The sequence below is a fragment of the Mirounga angustirostris genome, unplaced genomic scaffold, assembly GCF_029215605.1.
Source record: "Mirounga angustirostris isolate CCGP_5_RB_7025 unplaced genomic scaffold, mMirAng1.0.hap1 SCAF_5, whole genome shotgun sequence".
Classification (NCBI taxonomy): Eukaryota; Metazoa; Chordata; class Mammalia; order Carnivora; family Phocidae; genus Mirounga; species Mirounga angustirostris.
This window is the reverse complement of record NW_026991713.1, coordinates 138,597,688-138,617,830: the sequence shown is the minus strand read 5'-3', so window position 1 is coordinate 138,617,830 and position 20,143 is coordinate 138,597,688. Positions and strand designations below refer to the sequence as shown.

At 45.7% G+C, this 20,143-nt stretch overlaps 1 protein-coding gene across 2 annotated transcripts in view; it reads right to left on the bottom strand.

The window, feature by feature from the left end:
* Positions 1–15,787, bottom strand: part of LARP4B (La ribonucleoprotein 4B) — an 88,028-nt gene extending 72,241 nt beyond the window's left edge. Inside the window, exon 1 of one of the 2 annotated variants that reach the window (XM_064592162.1) lies at positions 15,518–15,787. The gene's annotated coding sequence lies outside the window, so the exon portion shown is untranslated. Of the gene's footprint in view, positions 1–14,683; positions 14,844–15,517 lie in introns of those variants that run through there. The other variant, XM_064592163.1, reaches the window with a different exon arrangement.
* Positions 15,788–20,143: the final 4,356 nt, after the last annotated feature.

Below are 20,143 nucleotides of genomic sequence, written 5' to 3'. Positions count from 1 at the left end.
ATGGAAGGAGTAAAATAGAAGAACAATTTTTCACAAAGATGTCCAATTCCATAGATGAAAAGCTAACTGTCCTGAGTCCAGCCTGTTTAGAATGTATTCTGACCTCCATCTGTCTACCCACATTTCCCCATTAAGAACCACTTCCCATGTTGCAAACCGTAAGCCTGGGCTGCCATAGGAGCGGGCCAGGCTGACAGCCCACTGAACCGCTCTGGCCTTATTCAGGCACCCTCAGTCCCGGGATCAGTCGGCTCGTCAGCTGCACAGGCTCTTTCGGGTCGATGTGCTCCTCTTCTGCCATCTCTTTACCACACACAACCTCCTGATAGCAGGCCAAGTGTGTCTAGAGTCCAGAGGAGAAAAAAACAGCTTACTGTTGGCATTTCATCTGCATTATCACCTCACGGACAAAGAGCAGAACTGCCTCATTCAATCTGTTGCAGAATTTATTCCCTGGGGAACTGCATATGTGTAGCTCTCCCTTGTTTTTGTTAACTTCATTTTGAACATGGGATCATTCTCCTGAGATGATCCACACTCTTCCTAAGAATCCTCACTTTCTCTCATTTACATTTGAACACAAAAATGCTGCCAGCCAAAAGTAGTATCAATGTATACCTGCCCCAAGGAAAGGTCAGAATCAACACCACAAAAAAGTCTTTGAAGAGACCTAGAAATCCTCTTCAGAAAAAAAAAAAAACTCTGGCTAGGACGTTGCTTCAACCCTTTTCAAAAGAAAAGTCTCCATTCACCTCAGCGTTCTCGCCCATCTTTCATTTCTCTGAGGACTGCCGATCACATTTTATCACCCTTTCCAATCTACTGTCACTACAACTTTTCAACTGAAAGTGGATGACAGGGTGGTGGTGAGCAACCTTAGAAGTGAGCATGCTGGCCAAGGTCCGAGCTGGACAGCGGCTCAGAGCGCACTTAACCCTGTGCTGATCTGACTACGCATGCTGATTACGCCCAGGAGGGCGCCAAAGAGTCAGAACTAGATGTGATAAAATTGTCTCAAGTCCGGAACTATACAGAAAGTGGTTTACTTTAAAAAAAAAATTAAATTTAAGAAAAACCAACACAGTGGGGCGCCTGGGGGGCTCAGTCGTTAAGCGTCTGCCTTCGGCTCAGGTCATGAATCTCAGGGTCCTGGGATCAAGCCCCACATCAGGCTCCCTGCTCCGCGGGAAGCCTGCTTCTGCCTCCCCCACTCCCCCTGCTTGTGTTCCCTCTCTCGCTGTGTCTCTATCAAATAAATAAATAAAATCTTTTAAAAAATAAATATAATTTTATACGTCAATTATATCTCAATAAAGGCAGATGCTTAACCATCTGAGCCACCCAGGCGCCCAAGGATGTTAAATTTTAAAAAAAGCTTTACTTTGGGAAAAGGTACTTCTGACCTATGTTAATCAATAACCAATTAATCAAAACAAAGCAAGAACATCCTAAATGTGTAGTGTTTCTCCAAATGAAGGACAATGAAATTCAGTGAGTCGTGAAAACATTCCCAAGCATGTGCAGGGCTCTAAGTCAAGAGCTGTTTGAGCCAACAGATGGTAGTGATAAAGATGACAACAGGAGCACCTGGGTGGCTCAGTCAGTCAAGTGTCTGCCTTTGGCTCAGGTCATGATCTCAGGGTCCTGGGATAGAGCCCTGCATCGGGCTCCCTGCTCAGCAGGGAGTCTGCTTCTCCATCTCCCTCTGCTGCTCCCCCTGCTTGTTGCTCTCTCTCACTCTGTCAAATAAAATCTTTTTTTTTTTTTTTTAAAGATTTTTTTATTTATTTACTTGACAGAGAGAGAGCTAGAGCAGGAACACAAGCAAGGGGAGCGGGAGAGGGAGAGCAGGATTCCCGCCGAGCAGGGAGCCCGATGCGGGGCTCGATCCCAGGACCCCGGGATCATGACCTGAGACGAAGGCAGACGCCCAACGACTGAGCCACCCAGGCGCCCCTCAAATAAAATCTTAAAAAAAAAAAAAAAGGATGACAGCTTACCTTCCCCAAGTCCTCACTACAGACCTACAGACATTCCCTAAAATCCTGTTATGTGAATAGGCAAATCATCTTCCTTAAAAATTAAAAGCCATGGGGTGCCTGGGTGGCTCTGGTGGTTAAGCGCCCGACTCTGTATTTTGGCTCAGGTCATGATCTCAGGGTCCTGGGATGGAACCCCACATCAGACTCTGACCTCAGCGGGGAGTCTGAAGATTCTCTCTCCTTCTCCCTCTGCCCCTCCACTGCTCAAGCTGTCTTGCTGTCTTTTTCTCTCTCAAATAAACAAGTCTTTAAAAAAAAAAATTAAAAGCCATTTAACAGCTTTCTAAGTGGTGATAAAATATGCCTTATTTCAAGACCTACATTAATATACATCCCTCCTTTCTTGAATTTAGTATTCCTAACAAACGTATATTTCTTAGCACTTTGGTGAAAGAGAGGGAAATACTCTGTAACAATTATAATCCCACATAGCTCTTGAAAATCAGACCTCCTAAATCAACGCTAGGGACCCAAATACAACCTGAACATAGGACAACTTGAAAAAACTTCATGAAAATAACTAAGTTTTTCTCAGTAGTTTCTACATCAAAGGTTTGGAGTGGGCGCCTGAGTGGCTTAGTCAGTTAATCGTCTGCTTTTGGCTCAGGTCATAATCTCAGGGTCCTGGGATGGAGCACCACATCAGGAGTCGGCTTCTCCCTCTCCCTCTGCCTCTGCCCCTCCCCTGGCTCATGCTCTCTCTCCCACTCATGCTCTCACTCACACTCTTGCTCTGTCTCTCTCAAATAAATAAATCTTAAAAAAAAAAAAAGTTTGGAGAAAAAACAACATATTAACTGAAGGAGCACTGGTTGTCTATCTGTGGTCTGGATCCCATTTCCTCCTCTTTTCCTGTATCTTCACTTCTTCCTCCCATCACTGTTCAAACATGCCTTGCCTAGGCTGTCTCTGAAGACAGAACACACAAGGGAGATGATGAGTCAGAGAGGCAGGGACAGGGAAGGACAAAAGCGAGGGGCTGGGGGTCTCCCAGGCAGGATGCAGCCTCTCCGAGGACGCCGTTCTGCCAGGATGGCCAACTACCTGCTTGCTACTAAAGACATACCCCATGGCCTCTGCACACTCTTCTTCCTCAGCCTTGGGCAACACTTAAACTCACACATGCCTGCTCCCACCCCCACCCCCTCCCCTGGCTTCTCATCCGCCATGGAGGCTCTTCCTCCGCACTAAGTGCAGTAAAAGCTCTTTTGCCCTATGTGATTGGAAGTAACTGTAAATTAAAGTAGGTAATTCTAAAAGCCCATACATGAACTCTTAACCACTTTAACTTGTATATGCTCCTTCACTTGGGTTTTTTTTTCTTAGGCTGAGCCAGTCTATCAAAGCCTTCTTCTCACATAAACCATAATGCATCACCTAAAACTTTCACTTTATCTCTTTAAAGTACAACTTATTTTAAAAATGTGAGTGGTACAGTCCTTCTAAAATAATTATTCTCCAATTTTTTATAACTGTCTTACCCATAGACCTAAGTTAATAGTTTTCTTAGTGATTTGTTTTTACTGAGACACTCCAAAGTTTTCAAGTTAGTTTTCCTATGAATGTTTTTGCACTATTTTTATCAATTTATATTAGTTAAATCATGTAACTGCAGTAAGGAGTACAACTGCCCTGAACGAGTTTGGGAACGCATTGAACTGGCTTTTGTAAGCCGACAACCTAACTGGCAGGGAGGGAAAGAGGGCGGCGGGAGCAGACAGCGCCCCACCTCACTGGGCCTAAGCCATGCTCCCCTGCACTCCGTGTTCATTGGCTTCAGTGAACACCACAGGCTGAGTATCAGTGCAACTAAGCAAATATCTGCTGACCATTTTTTGACCTATAGACTCCTCAAAATCAGTTGTTAAAAAAATCCATTCCCACCACCCTCCTCATTTAAGACAAATAAACAAAAACTGACAATCCCTCCATCTCAAGGAAAGAGAGCATATCATCTATCCAGCTGCCCAAAACCAGAAACCTACACATACATTTTTAACCTCTTCCTCTCAAATAAGCCTTTATCTATCTCTCGATCTCTATTACTGATAAATTGCTCAGATAACCATCGTCTCTGAACCAGATCACTACCCCAACTTCTTATTTATCTCCAACCCCACCAATTCTTCACAGATGACCTTTCTTAAACGGGAGACTGTCTTCCACCCTGTAGCTGACATCCCCGAAGGCCTGCACTTGGGACTCCCCATCTTCCCCACTGCCTGGGGTACAAACCCTTGACACCCAGTGACAGAGTGTGTCAAATGCACAGTCTCTCTCCAATGTTGGGGGGGGGGGGGCAGGAATGTCTACCTTCTTGGCCACTGTATTCCTGACACAGCACCTAAGGGAATAAAACCTCAGCAAATATGTGTTTTTTAGCCACTGTGTCTTTCACGCAATAAACACGTGGGAATAAATTCTTGGTATTTAAAATGATGATTCCAAGTAAAAGCCTCTGTTGCTGCATACTACAAATAATATGTTAACGTGGGAAAAGGCAGTATTTTTAGGTTGGGGTAAAATTACTGTGGGTTCATTTTCATTTCATTTCAGGTACTCTCTAGGTGCTGTATGTATGTGTGCATATGTGTGTTCTTGGAATCTAACCATATAGAAGAGTTAAATACAAAGTGATGTTGACAATAAAAAATTACATTTAATTACCAAAATAACAGCAAATCCTTGAAGTTCCCACGTGGCAAACACACTAAAACTATTACTTGTATTGAAGGAAGAGATTATTAAAGATCTTTTTGAAAATCTGCTAAAAGCTGAGTCCTTCCACTGGAAAAAGAGACATGTACCAGAAATGTTACACACAGACTCAGAAGTTCAAGGATCCCCCAATCCACCTTATGAACAACAAGCTGGGCATCTGAGGAGGAGGTCAAAAGCAGGGGCTTGAGGCACACCCAGCACCCGGACTCTCGCACTAACCAGGTAGTGATGCTGGGCACACCCATCTTACCTGCTGTGAGCATGTTTAGGGCAGGTACAGCACAGAGCATGATTAAACCAATGCAGTCATTACTAATTACTAGGCAGCCAGAGGCCCGACCCAGGGAGCCACGAAGCACCACAGTGACTCACAAAGTAGCAGCCAGAGCCCAAGACCAGGGCTCAAATGCCAGGTATGACAACTGAACATGCTTTCACATTTCCCAACATGACCATGCTAATCAGATAATACTGAAATACAATGAATACCACCTAACATGAAGTGCTCCTTATAAAAGTGACACTACTCTTAAAAAAAGAATTTAAGTTCCATAGTTATGGGTTCAAAAATACTACTTTAGATCATCTTTCAGTATGATATACAAAGGATGTGTTTCCTAGGCATAATACCATCTCCATTTTAGAAATAACTGGATCACGACTCCTCGGGAGTATAGCTCAACAGATGAACATAATAACACCATAAAAGTTCCAAGCAACCTAGCAGCGTCAGCATCAGCTCCAGTAATTCTGAATGATTGCTCAGCAAGGCAAATGACTTCTCTCAGTCTTGGGATGTGGGGAGCCCCTGACCCCAATGACACTCACTATAAAAAGTACTATTAAAACTTTCTGGTTAAAACCAGCATTTCTGAAGCTTAGCTGGGCTGTGTGGCATTAGCCACAGATATATCAGGTTACTTGGACCTAACGCATAGGTAGGACACCTAAACTGTCCAAGAGTTGGCTCCTGTTTGCAATGGACTTAGAAGAAACTATATAGACCCCATTTTCTGCTCTTCATCATGTCATGTAAAGCAAACTGTCTCCAGGCCTCAGTTTTCCAAACAGCACAACAGGTGTTCTGAAAAACAAAAACAAGCAAGGATTTTGGGTCCTCTGAATTCCAAGCCAAATACATTGCTGAGGGTGAGAACTGTGGCAATCTGCATTCATTTCTCACATTTTGTAGGCAAGCGAAAGGCTGTTAAAATCTGAAGTCATTGCACACAGCAGGAAGCAAGCAAAAACAGTTGTTGAGGATAGTAAACTAAAAGCCAGGAGAGGTGGTACAGTGCTCACCTAAGTAACCCTCTCTCAGGTCTGAGCTCCTCTTCACAAAAAGGTGAGGAGTATGAATACAGGGGCTGACACTTCCAGAGCCTAAACATGAAGCCCTGCACAGTAGCGTGGATATCAAGGTTTAAAACCGTCTGTGCAGTTTAGGAAGGAAACCACCGAATTTATAGGAATTTCCTCAAACTATTTCTCAAAGACAATATGTAAACTGCAATCTTTAATATATGATGCAAATTGGAAGACCTATTAGTGCCTTCCCAAGTTGATTAAAGCCAGTAAGTTAAATTATCTAAAATGACAAATATTCTTACTTTTCTTAAAATAAATGTTATTTCAATGTTTTTAAAAACAGTTTAATAGCAGCTTTAAGATGCTGCTTTAAAAACATAAAATGCCAACTTAAAATTCTGTAGCGGGCACCTGGGTGGCTCAGTTGGTTAAGCGACTACCTTCGGCTCAGGTCATGATCCTGGAGTCCCTGGATCAAGTCCCTCATCGGACTCCCTGCTCAGCGGGGGGTCTGCTTCTCTCTCTGACCCTCTTCCCTCTCGTGCTGTCTCTCATTCTCTCTCTCAAATAAATAAATAAATAAAATCTTTTTAAAAAAAATTCTGTAGCATACATAAAGTTAACGCTTTCACCAATTTCAGTTTTTCTTTTGAAATCCCAGTGTTAAGCATCTTACGTTGAGTTCTGTAATTAAGAGTGCAATGCAGGACTGAGCTCAGAGAGGACACCAAAGGCACAAGGCTTCTGCCACCTGCTAACTAGCTGTAGTCTGCATTAACTTTACACTACTGTGGGCTTCAGTATGAGTCCTCAAAGCTCGAAAATCCTATTTCCTGGTAGTTATTTCAGAAACAAGTTAACAAATCTCAGTTAATAAAATAAAGTAGATCGGGGCGCCTGGGTGGCTCAGTCGTTAAGCGTCTGCCTTTGGCTGGTCATGATCCCAGGGTCCTGGGATCGAGCCCCGCATCAGGCTCCCTGCTCGGCAGGAAGCCTGCTTCTCCCTCTCCCACTCCCCCTGCTTGTGTTCCCTCTCTCGCTGTGTCTCTCTCTGTCAAATAGATAAAATCTTTAAAAAAAAAAAATAAATAAATAAAATAAAAACTCAGTCTCAGACAATGTCCTACTCCAAACTGTTACTACACTCACACAGAACATTGTAGGAATAGTGTAAAAGAAGGAAAGCTTTCCCTCTCAGTCTTCTAACTCCACAGTGAACAATGGTGCTGATGAAAACAAAATTCTCCCTGCAACTGGATTAGGGCTGATTAAATGTACTATAATTATTATTAAACACTTGGTAAATACATTGTTTACCAGTTTTCAATAAACTTACCTAACCGCACCTACACACCAAAATGTAAATTGGAAGTTAATGATCCACTTTTATTTGCTCTGCTCATAAAATCACCTAGTAATACAATTTGTGGCCATAAACGACCCCCAGAAAACATCTGACCTATGACTTTTTACCTTGAGCTGTAATCTTGCATTTTCATGAAAAACTTACAGTGAGTTAACAGATCAAAAACCTCCACAGTGACAAGCACACTCTCAATGTTAACTTTTTTTTTTTTTAAAGATTTTATTTATTTATTTATTTGACAGAAAGAGTTAGCGAGAGCAGAAACACAAACGGGGAGAGGGAGAAGCAGATGTGGGGCTCGATCCCAGGACGATCCCAGGACGTGGGATCATGACCTGAGCTGAAGGCAGGCGCTTAACGACTGAGCCACCCAGGTGCCCCTCAATATTCTGAACTTCAAAGGCAAAGTGCCAAGAATGTCCCTGGGCCTGACTCAAACTACTAAAACTTATGGTCATTTAGGACCTCAAGGCATTCTTGTGCAGGAAGACACTTCACTCTGAAGTGGAGTTTCACCAGGTCACAAAGACTTAAATTCCGCATGCCTGGCTGCTTCTGCAGTTTTGTGTGGTGAATGTATTTTCTTTTCTTTTTTTTTTTAAATTACTTGACAGAGAGAGCACAAGTAGGCAAAGCGGCAGGCAGAGGGAGAAGGAGAAGCAGACTCCCCGCTGAGCAGGGAGCCCAACACGGGGCTCAATCCCAGGACCCCAGGCTCATGACCTGAGCGGAAGGCAGACGCTTAACCAACTGAGCCACCCAGGTGCCGGCAAATGTATTTTCTTCCCTCAGTCCATTCACCCTTAGGGTTAACTCTCCTGCACAGAGGCCTGAAAGGTAATCATTTCAGCAGAAGAAATGGAAACACATCAACATATACAAAGAAGTGTGAAGAGCTGCATGCACAAACAGCAACTACTGTGAACTACTATAGTCATTTCACCTTTGGTCTTCACTGATGGTCCCCACCCCCGTATTTAAGGTATGAAGAAGGAAATACTGCTGATTCATCAGTTACTCATTTGTACAATGGTCTGTACTCAAGTGACCCGTTGAAGGGAAACCGGAAACAGCATTAGACTGGAGATACGGATATTCATCAAAAAGGAACATGGGACTTCCAATAATCCCAAGGAAAGTTTCTTCCAAAAAGGTTTTCACACTAAACTTCTGCACCAAATGACAACCAACATACTATCAATTATTTGAATGTTTTTACCTCCTAAAGACACAAGAGAAATGGTTTTGCATTCTAAATGCCTAGATTTCTAAAAGGTAACCTTCCACAGGGACTTCAAGTCTACTTTCAAAGGTTCCTGCTATTCTATGACTGCAGAGTTGGGAAAAGCCAGGCAGCAATGGATTACAGTACTGTACATTCTGTGGGGATATATATAGAGAGACAGATACACACACACAGTAAGGCAGAAATTACACAGATGGTAAGATTTAAGAACGAGATAGAGATAACGTAATCAACAAAGAGAAATGTTCAGAAAGTAGTCTTTAAAGAACAGGTTTTAAAGGACATGATACTTTCAGGAAAAAAAATATTTGAAAAGGGGATGTTTAATATGTTCAGAGAGCTAAAAGGCAACTTGTAAATCTGTATCACATTAATCACTATGTTTTTATCCTTATATTTTGAGCTTTGACAATAAAACAAAGCTTTTTGAAATCTGAAAACAGGATGTTCTCATTTTTCAGCGATGTTTCTAAAAAAGGAATCTGTCAATTAGTCTACCTTAATAAAAACTGGAATAACAAACATTACAACTGATAAATACTAGCAAATTTAAGGCATATTTTTAAACTATTGTTTTAAACCTTCTGTATAATACAAATGAAAGAGTTTCTAAGCAAACTATTCTTCATTTAGGCCAAGGCTTGGCCTTTTCCCCTGTGATGAACACAAGCATAAACACCAGGGCCCTCCATCTCAGGTCGAGTAACACCTGTCCATGTGTGCCCTTTCCTTCCTCTCCATGCCACTCTCCATAAAGCAGAATAATCACTTAAAAAGGTCATCTAATTCTCCTGCTGAAAACCCTCCAAGTGCTTTCAACTGTTCTTAGGATACAGAGCAAAATTCTCACCTATACTGAGATGTTTCACACCCTGTATGATCCAGCTGCTACCTTGACTGGCCCTTCTTTACTGAGCCTCATTCAGATTATTCCTCCAAATCCCTGTGCTCAGAATCGTTGACACTCATCCTGTTTGCCTACCAGGCTGACTCCACCCCACCACACTCTTCCTTAGGGAGCGAGCCTCCTGGCCCCTTAAGGCCTACAAGGCCAGCACAATGTATGGCTCTCATATGTGGTTATTTGGTCATCCTCCTGCCTCTGTGGACCATGAGCTCCAAAAAGGAGGGCAATCCATCCCTTTTGTTCACCATTATAACCCTAGGATTTATTCATGAATTATTTAGTGAATACTCTGTACCACTGAAAGGTCTGGGTTCCTGTCAATGAACAAAATAGAAATCCTCAACCTCACAGAGTTAATTCAAGCCCCAGAAGACAGACCGTACATAAGATATGGAAATTACATGGTATGTTATAATGTAATAAGAGCCACAAAGAAAAATAAGGCAGGGAAGGGAGATGAGAGGGCCTGCCACAGGATGTGCTATAGTAATACAACTCTAAGAGCGAAACCACTCGAGGGAGTGTGGTGCTGAGAGCCATCAACAAGTTTTGTGGATGGAAGCTTCAAGAATCCAAATGCCTGTCTGCTTTACTTTAAATAAAACAATGCACTTTCCTAATCCCTTCTAGACCACAAGCCTTAGAGAAAAGTTCTGGCATCATTCGTCTTTGCATTGCTAGTGTCTTACTGATCAAAAACACCTGCTCAAGGAAGGCATGAACCCTTGTCTTTCCTTTCAGTGGCTTTCGTCCCTACCAGACCCTGTAGCAAGGACTCTCACAGGGAATGAAAACTGGAAAAATCCACTGAAGTTTAAAAATACATTTTCACTATTGTAATTGATTTGTTTTAGGTTAATATAATGTTTTAATTTTAAAGCCAAAGAAACGTTTGTTATTAAAAGGGAGCAAGTTTTTAAAGACTGAGAAAGAGTACAATCCAGGTCACATGATCAAATGATGCCATCCAAAACACGACACACACTAGGTTATTGCTATCAAATCACTAACATTTTGTAAGTATAACCGTGCATTTTCTATTGCACTCATTTCAAGTGAAGATTTTTATGTTTGTTTACGAAGGCATGCAACTGTACAATCTGCAAATCATTTCCCTACAACCAAAATGAGAGGTGTCTTTAGACATGCCTTTTTCCATCTAGTTGAACAAAGTTTACTAAACATCTAGAGATGGTCCCCAATTTACGATGGTTCGACTTACAATTTTTCAACTTCCCAGTAGTGCAAAAGCGATACACATTCAGTGGAAACCATTACCTCAAATTTTGAATTTCGATCTTGCCCCAGCTAGCAAGCTCCCTCCCAGTCAGCCCCGCAATCACGGGAGTAACAACTGATACACTGACAACTGTCCTGCACCCATTCAGCCATTTTGTCTGTCACTTTCAGTACAGTATTCAATGAATTACATGGGATACTCAACACTTCATAAACAAATAGGCTTTGTGTTAGATGATTTTGCCCTAACTGCAGGCTAATGTAAGTGTTCTGAGCATGTTTAAAGTAAACAAGGCTAAGCTGTGATGTTCAAGGTTAGGTGTACGAAACCCACTTTCAACTTAACAATATTTTCAACCTACAGCAGGTATACCGGGGCATAACCCCATCACAAGTCAAGGAAGATCTGTACAGGGCACCTGGAACTGAGCTGGGCAAGGAGGTTTCACATCCACAAGGAGCTTCCGGTAATTCATTAGGTGTTATGCCTGAGGTGCTACAGAAACAGAGAAGCACTAAGTACGACCTTAGAAATTAAGGCAAGGATTCCTGAAGAACTCCTAGAAATATCTTTACAAAGATGGATTAAAGAGCAAAGACATTCAATTTCAGGCAAAGAACTACAGGGAGCAAAGGCAACACCATTTGCAACTCCATGGTTCTGAGGGAGAGAGGCAGTGAGTGGTCAGTTTAGGCCAAGGGAAGGCGGCCCAGCCAGCAAGGAGGCAGCAGAAATGCCAAGGCCCCTGGAGCCAGGCCCCTGGGCGTTTCTCATTTAGACAGGGGATAGTCACGGAGGAGTTTTTTAAAAGGGCCTAACAATCAGGATATGCCTGTAAAGCAACCTCTGGTGTAGTGTGACTAAAATGGTGTGTTGTAAATAGAAGAGACATTTTATTTTTATCACACAAATAAATACTACCCTAATTTGTAAGTTTTCAAGCCCATACGTTTGCATATCAGATTTCATAAAGAACACTTTCAGTGAAGTCTCAGCTCAATGATTACTAAACTCTCTCTAAAAATCAAGTAGGATGACTTCAAATTTTAGTTAAATATGAAATGTCCTTAGTGTTAACACAATGCACTCCGTGACCTAGGTCTCACTATCAGGGAAGTAGGGAGCACACTGAAGAAAAAAACGAATCGTGACAGACGCAAAAGTGGTGGCATCACTCACCTGCAGCCCTTATTAACTGAGCCATGAGAGCTTAACAGAAAAATGGTGAAAAGACAGTTTATGAAAGTATTAAAGGGACAAAAGGGGCTTTAGGGTGGGAGAAGAGAAGAAGGAAAGGAAACATGAGCCGACTTAATACTCATCTTCACTGTTCCTGAGATGAAACATTTAAATGCAGGGAAAATAAAGTGCTGGAATGTTAGGGAAAAAAACATTTCCACATTGGAGTTATCTTCCTTCTAATAAGAGAACCTAATGGCTTTCCACTTTACAATTCCATATTCCTTTTTTTTTTAAGATTTTATTTGAGAGTGAGAGCACAAGCAGGGGGAGTGGGGCAGGGAGAGGGAGAAGCAGGTTCCCTGCTGAGCAGGGAGCCAGGGCTCCATCCCAGGACCCCAGGATCATGACCTGAGCCGAAGGCAGATGCTTAATGACTGAGCCACCCAGTCACCCCTACAATTCCATATTCCTATAAAGAAATTCATTTTTGAATCCAGAGAACTCCAGGAGTCGAGTCGCTCCAGGGAGATCAACAAGTGCAACAATTAGCAGCAAAAGTCTGAGCTGAACTAAACTAAACTAAAATCAGATCTGGTGAGTTGAGCGCTCTCAAAAGGCAGTGCCTCATTTACTGCTCTAAAATTAGCTCTTACAGAAAAGAGAACTCTTTACAGGAATAAAGTTTTACAACACAGCATAAGCAACAATGCCCAGGAACAGTGTCTGTTTTTAACAATGTATTTTCCATAAAAACAACTTCAGTGTTTGTTTTCTTCTGTCCATTAGAAAAAGGTTGAGTCAATGACTTTATAGGAGGAATTACAATATACTGATTTTCTTGCCTTTACCTATCTGAAAAAATCCTTAAGTATGAGAGAACTCTGCAAGAGTACAACCATGGGTTATGAAAGCATATTTAAAACTTGTGCCTTTAACATGAGGACACTAACAAACGGAATTTTTTTTTTTAAGATTTTATTTATTTATTTGACAGACAGAGACACAGCGAGAGAGGGAACACAAGCAGGGGGAGTTGGAGAGGGAGAAGCAGGCTTCCGGCCGAGCAGGGAGCCCGATGCGGGGCTCCATCCCAGGACCCTGGGATCATGACCTGAGCCGAAGGCAGACCGCTTAACGACTGAGCCACCCAGGTGTCCCAACAAATGGAATTTAAAGGAACATATATCTATACAGTTTAACAATCTCTAGGGACCATCATAAAGATAGCACATGTTACTAAAATTAGAAGACCTAAATAATAATCCTACTTATCACTATGGAAAGTATGAACTCCAGCATGACATGGAAATAACAGTGGAAGAAGTCTGTCAGCCACTTCCCACTTGATAACATGGACCTCAGGTCTCCCACTACAAAAACTTGTAAATACTGTTGCAAATCCACTTTACAGTTGTGGGGCTCCTTGAAGGCACTGCTTATTGTATTACTGTTAACGACCTGGTGCTCCCAACATGCACTTCACATTTCAGAATTATGTTTTATGATATGTGAAGACTGCTTCATAAAAACAAGTGACTAGAATGTTTCTACAGTTTAAATACGTATTTGTCAAAATTTGTGCCTCCTTGTGGAAATCATATTAAGTTCGATAAAGTCTCCAACTCCCAACTTTTTTTTTTAAACACAATCTCTAGGAACCCTAAATAAAATCAAATACCTCCCTCAATGTGCTGCCATTTAATTTCAGCTACTCTTCTACAAAACCTGTTAAATGAATGCTAACACTCACGTTATCATCCATTTTCTCTCTGGCTCCCACTCAAATATAGTATAATTCCTCTCTCAAAATACACATTTTGTCCTCGGAACCTGCTTCCTCTGCCCAAATACATGCAATCAAGCAAAAACAAAACCCCCCAAAATAAAAACTGTCTATCAAATTAAAATTGACAATCACAGAAAGAATACTGAAAACAGTAATGAGGTAAACACCATTTTCAAGTTTTAATAAGAAATTCAGTAATAAAAATAAACAGTAAAAACAGCCAGCATCGACTTGGTTAGGACAGCCCTATGAGGCTGACATTACTAACCCCTCTTAGAGATGAAGAAAGTGAAGCACCAGGAGGGTAAGTCCTTTCTGATCAGGAAGAAGCCACACCATTCTTTCATGTAAACAAATCAACTCACATTAACGGGTCAAAATACAGAATGAAATTTATTTCTAACCAAAGGCAAGTTTCAAAGGGAAGTACACAAATCAACTTTATGGTTGAATAATAAACTTGCTATAATCTGATGCCTTTAGCAGCACAAGCAAACTTGAGTCAAGAGATCACTCACAGCTTGAGTATAAAACTGCCTCTCCGTACACTAAATACAGAGGAAAGTTGAAAAGCCGCAACCATTTCAACTTCTGTAAATTACCCCGACTGTAAATTAGAGGGAGCCACGCAGGTGGGGGAAGTATGGAAATTGCACATTGCACAGGCAGTGCACCACAGAGAAGGGAACATCACTCTTCCCCTCCCCCCTTTGGCAAACGACAACTTAGCACCTATTTCAAGTGCGTTTCAAATTCTTAACACACTCAAGAGACCAGCTAAATATTACAAGAGGAAAAAAAACTTTCAAAAGGAAAAATAACTTGTATACTTACAATATTCGTCCTCAAGCTGGCATTATCCTTTTAAAAAACCTTCACACTTACCAACTAACTTCCCTGCAGGAAAATCCTTCTGTTTCCTCAGTCATCCAAAACTTCAAACTTCCACTTAAGATTAGGACAAATTACACTGCAGCCAGGAAGAGGGTCTCGAACGCTTAAGAACCACCCTACGTATCATTTTCTCGTTGCATCTCATCCAAAATTAAAGGCCATCTCACATAAAAAACAAGGAGAAATCAAGATGCAGTACAAAACTGCGCTGAAATCTAAGTTTACGTTCTGATTGGACACGACTGAGACGCAGGTGGTAGGAGACTGCTGACCTGTCCTTTTCACCACCGTGGATCCTGGTCCTATTTCGAACACAAGGCATCCTTAGATTTGATTTTTTTTTCTAATTCCTTCAGAACCCGCCTCTGCTCCAGCCTACCGAGAGGAGAACGGGAGCTCCCCAGACACACCCGTAGCAACAGGATCCCCACTTCCTGGTCCAATGACCCCGTCCCCTCCCCGCTCCGCCGGCCGGCGGGCCCGGGCCCGGGGCGGAGGGCAGGGCGAGGCCTCCGCAGTGCGGGCCGGACGGCGGCGCGGCCCGGCCCCAGACCCCGGCCCTGCCCCCGCCCGGCCCCCCGGTGCCGCCCGGCCCGCCCCGCACTCGGGCCCTGCCACTCACTCGGGCCCTACAGCCCGGCGCGGCCCCGCCACCGCGGCCCTTCCCACCGCCCGGCCCGGTCCGGCCCGCACTCCGCCCGCCGCGTCCTCCGGGAAGATGGCGGCCCGTGACAGGCGGGCGCGGCGCGGGTCCGAGGCGGCGGCCCAGCACGGAGCAGGGAGCGGAGGGGACCGAGGGGCCCGCCCGTCGCCCGCGGCGCTCACCTGTCAGCAGCGCCGCCGCCGCCCGGCCGCCGGCCGCCGCAGCCCCGGTGCCCGGCGACCGCGCCACACGCGGACGGGCCGAGAGGGAGGGGCGGGGAGGGCGCGGCCGGCCCGGACGAGCGGCGGGGGCGGCGCGGCACGGGCTGGCGGCGGGCGGCGGCGGCTCCTTCCCGTTTCGGGCCCGAAAATGTCTCAACCTCGCGACTCCGGCGCCCCAACGCTCCTTCCCGTTCGCATGAGAACACACAGCTCCCGCTTCCGGGGCTCGGCGGAAGTCCCGCCTGGCGCGCCCGCGCGCCCGCGCGCCCGCGTACTCACCGGCCCGGCCTGCCGACTGGCGCTCTGAGCCCGGGAGAGCCTCACGTCATGGCGGCGTGGCGCCCCGATTGGCTGCGCGCGAAGCCCGGCCCGCCCCTCTGCTTCCCGGCCTTTACGTGCGCGCGCCCCTCCCGGCGGCGCTTGTGATTGGCGCGGACGCGCACGCAACCCCGCCCCGTCCCGCGCACGCTTTCCGGCCCTGCCCCGTAGTCCCCACCGCCCCCGCTGCGACCTGAGCAGGCGGCCCGGCCCCAGCGTAGGGCCACCCCTTCCCGGCCTCCAGATTGCCGCCTGCCAGCCGCCGCCGCACCCCGCCCCCCTCTCCCCGGCCCCAGGGACCGTATCCTCCGCCTCCTTCACCTCGGGACAGCGATACACACACCCCTGCCCCCCACCTCTGGGACCGCGATCCCCGCCCCCCTCACCCTGGGACCGCGACACACACTCCCCAGACTCCTGCCTTCCACTCCCGGGACTGCGACCCCAGCCCCCTTCACCCTGGGACCGCGACACACTCCCCAGACCCCTGCCCCCCACCCCCAGGACCGCGATCCCGCCCCCCTTACCCTAGGACCGCGACACACACTCCCCAGACCCCTGCCCCCCACCCCTGGGACCAAGACCCCAGCCCCCCTTCACCCTGGGACAGAGACACACTCCCCAGACCCCTGCCTTCCATCCCCGGGACCGCGACCCCAGCCCCCCCAACTCTGGGACCGCGACACACTCCCCAGACCCCTGCCCTCCACCCCTGGGACCGCGATCCCTCCCCCCTCACCCTGGGACCGCGACACACACTCCCCAGACCCCTGCCCCCCACCCCTGGGACCGCGATCCCCGCCCCCCTCACCCTGGGACAGAGACACACTCCCCAGACCCCTGCCTTCCACCCCCGGGACCGCGACCCCAGCCCCCCCAACCCTGGGACCGCGACACACTCCCCAGACCCCTGCCCTCCCCCCTCCTCTGGACCGCGACCCCAGCCCTCCCCTCACCCCGTGATTGGCGCGGGCGCGCACGCAACCCCGCCCCGTCCCGCGCACGCTTTCTTCACCCCTGGACAGCGACACACACTCCAGACCCTTGCTCTCCGTCCTCGGGACCCCTTCCACCGGGGCAGAGACACCCCCGTCCCCGAGCGGCCCTGGGCCACGGCAGAGGTCAGGCCCAGGAGAGGCCCCCGGGCGCGCCCAGGGCAGGCGGCTTTGGGGTCAGCTCTCTTCTCCGTGGTCGCCGTGGTCTCAGGGGACGCCGAAGATCTGTCCACCTCCTTGAAGCTTGCTGCCTGGTTTCCTGTACGTCTGCTCCTACTGAGTATTGATTATATAGACATACATTTGAATTGGTCCCAGTGGTAGGCGTTAACACCCTTTAGAAAGTCTTTTTTGGGTCGCTGTGCCCAGACCCATCCCTGCACCTGTGGCTCTCCTGGGTCCTACTGACGGGGTCAAATGCTGGCAAGTCTGCGTTTTCCACTTCCGTGTATTGATTGCCGTCCGTGTTGGGTGCCTCTTGCATTGTGATACGATGTCACATCCTAGCTCTAAGAAGCTTACAGGTTAAATAATGATATTCATAGCAATGACTTTAAAAATAAGAGACACCTAAGAGTGAAATTTCCTGTAGTATGGAAAGCACGGACTTCTAGCATTTAAAGCTCACTTCCAGAGAGGACTGGTGGGCCATGTGGGAAGCTCTTGTCAGGTTCAGCCAGTATGGGTCCCTGCACTTGTAATCTGGACCCAGTCCCCTCCTCTCCACTGCTGAAATCACTCCTAGCCCAGTGAGATGGACCACCTTGGAAAGACCACCAAAGTTGGTGGTTAGACTTTCTTCGTTTTTGCCTATATCTACACTCAGGCAGACATTTTGATACACAGATAAGTTCCTAAATTACAGAAAAGGCCAGTAACCTAAGCGATATGGGAATACTTTATACTGAAATGACATCTCCTGTTTTGTACTCACATTGTGTAATCCTTCCTCAATCAAAACTGGCTCTTTGTAGGTATCACTCACACCTGTCAGAATGGCTAAAATCAGCAACACAAAAAACAACAGGTGTTGGCGAGGTTGTGGAGAAAGGGGAACCCTCATGCACTGTTGGTGGGAATGCAAGTTCGTACATCCACTCTGGAAAACAGTATGGAGGTTCCTCAAAAAGTTAAAAATAGAGCTACCATACGACCCAGCAATTGCACTACTAGGTATTTATCCCAAAGGATACAAACATAGTGATCTGAAGGGACACTGGCACCCCAATGTTTATAGCAGCAATGTCCACAATAACCAAACTATGGAGTGAGCCTAAGTGTCTACTGACGGATAGATAAAGATGTGGTGTATATACAATGGAATATTACTCAGCCATCAAAAAGATTGAAATCTTGCCATTTGCAACAACAGGGATGGAGCTAAAGGATACTATGCCAAGTGAAATAAGTCAGAGAAAGACAAATACCATATGATTTCACTTATATATGGAATTTAAGAAACAAAGCAAAGAGAAAAAAGACAAACCAAGAAATGGACTCTTCACTCTAGAAAACACACTGCTGGTCACCAGCAGGGAGGTGGTGGGGGATGGGGGAAATGGGTGATGGGGATGAAGGAGAGCACTTGTGATGAGCACTGGGTGATGGATGAAAGTGTTGAATCACTACATTGTACACCTGAAACTAATATTACACTGTATGTTACCTATGCTGGAATTAAAATACGAATAAAATAAAATTTACAAAATAAAAGAAAAACTTTTTTTTTGTTCCCCTTTGTGTGTGTGTGTGTGTTTACCTGTGTTTCAAAAGAAATAATCCATTTTCACCTTGGAATGTGAGGTTATTACATAAAACACATTTTTATGGTATCTCTGCTTAGAAAGATAAGATCAATTTTAAAAAAACATTTTATTTTTTTAAAATATTTTATTTATTTATTTGAGAGAGAGCACAAGCAGGGGGAGTAGCAGGCAGAGGGAGAAGCAGACTCCCCACTGAACAGGGAGCCTGATGTGGGACTCAATCCCAGGACCCAGAGAGCATGACCTGAGCTGAAGGCAGACACTTAACCAACTGAGCCACCCGGGCGCCCCTAAAAAAAATTTTAGTATAAATTTCTCCAATCCACGTCCCCCTCAAGTCCCATGTCATGCAGTTACAAGTTCTACCTATTCTACCCAAAAAATCGTTTGTTCCTCCCCCTTAGGATGGTTTTGCTTGCTGTTTCCTCTCTCCTGATTATAGCATGGTGGCTGGTCTGTTCCACATCTGTTCACCCCACCACTCATTGTGCCAGCACACATTTCCTTAAAAGGCCTCCTCACCATGTCCCTCTGATTGTTGGCCCTGGAGGGTGAGGTTGTGTTTTATGGACCAGAAGGCCCTTCACAAATTGGTCCTCGATGCAGCTCCTTCCTTACATCTCTTTTCCTGCCCTAGGTTTAGACACCTGACCTTCATCACATCCACTTGACAAACATTTCTTAAGACACCTGGGGAATCACTGGGTGTAGTCATGAATAAAGTACGGGCTTTACACTGTAGGATGGTACCACTGAGTGACAGCCCTTTTAAAAAGATTTTACTTATTTATCTGTCAGAGAGCTAGCACAAGCAGAGGGAGCGGCAGACAGAGGGAGAAGCAGGCTCCCTGCTGAGCAAGGAGCTCAATGGGGGGGGCTCCCTGTGGACTCAATCCCAGGACCCCGGGATCATGACCTCAGCCGACGGAGCCACCCAGGCGCCCCCGACAGTCCTTTTAAAGAACAGAGCAGAAGGAGGAGCATGGGCTCCCAGAAGTCTGCTGCTTGCAAAGTTGAGCCTGGAGCCTCTTTTCACTTCTGAGCACTTGGGTTCTTTCGTGCCCTCCATCTGTTCTCTGCCCTCTGCCTGGACTGTCCTTTCTCTCTTCCACTTCTGGTAAAATCAGGCTTCATTTTCAAGGTTCCGCTCAAAGTCTACCATTTAAATCTTTTCCTATTCGATGGTTGGTTTCCTTTCTGGGTCGTCATAGTGCTCTATTCATAGCTCAATGGACGCTGCTCGAATTTGCCATGGACGTGCCGGTCAGCCCCGACAGTGGTCAGTTGCACAGGGCAGAAATGGTCTGTGGTATGTGGCTGGGTGTGTGTGTGGGGGGGGAGTGCTGTGCATAGTACCTCCTTAATGTCAGTTGAATTACCCAATGAAAAAAACGAACATATTTTTCTCTTAGTAAAGGCCTAAATTTCAGCTAGTATCTGAGAACATTTTCTTTTATTCTCCCAGCATTTTCTGTAAAAAATGAACACTTTTTCTCCATTGTGTAGAT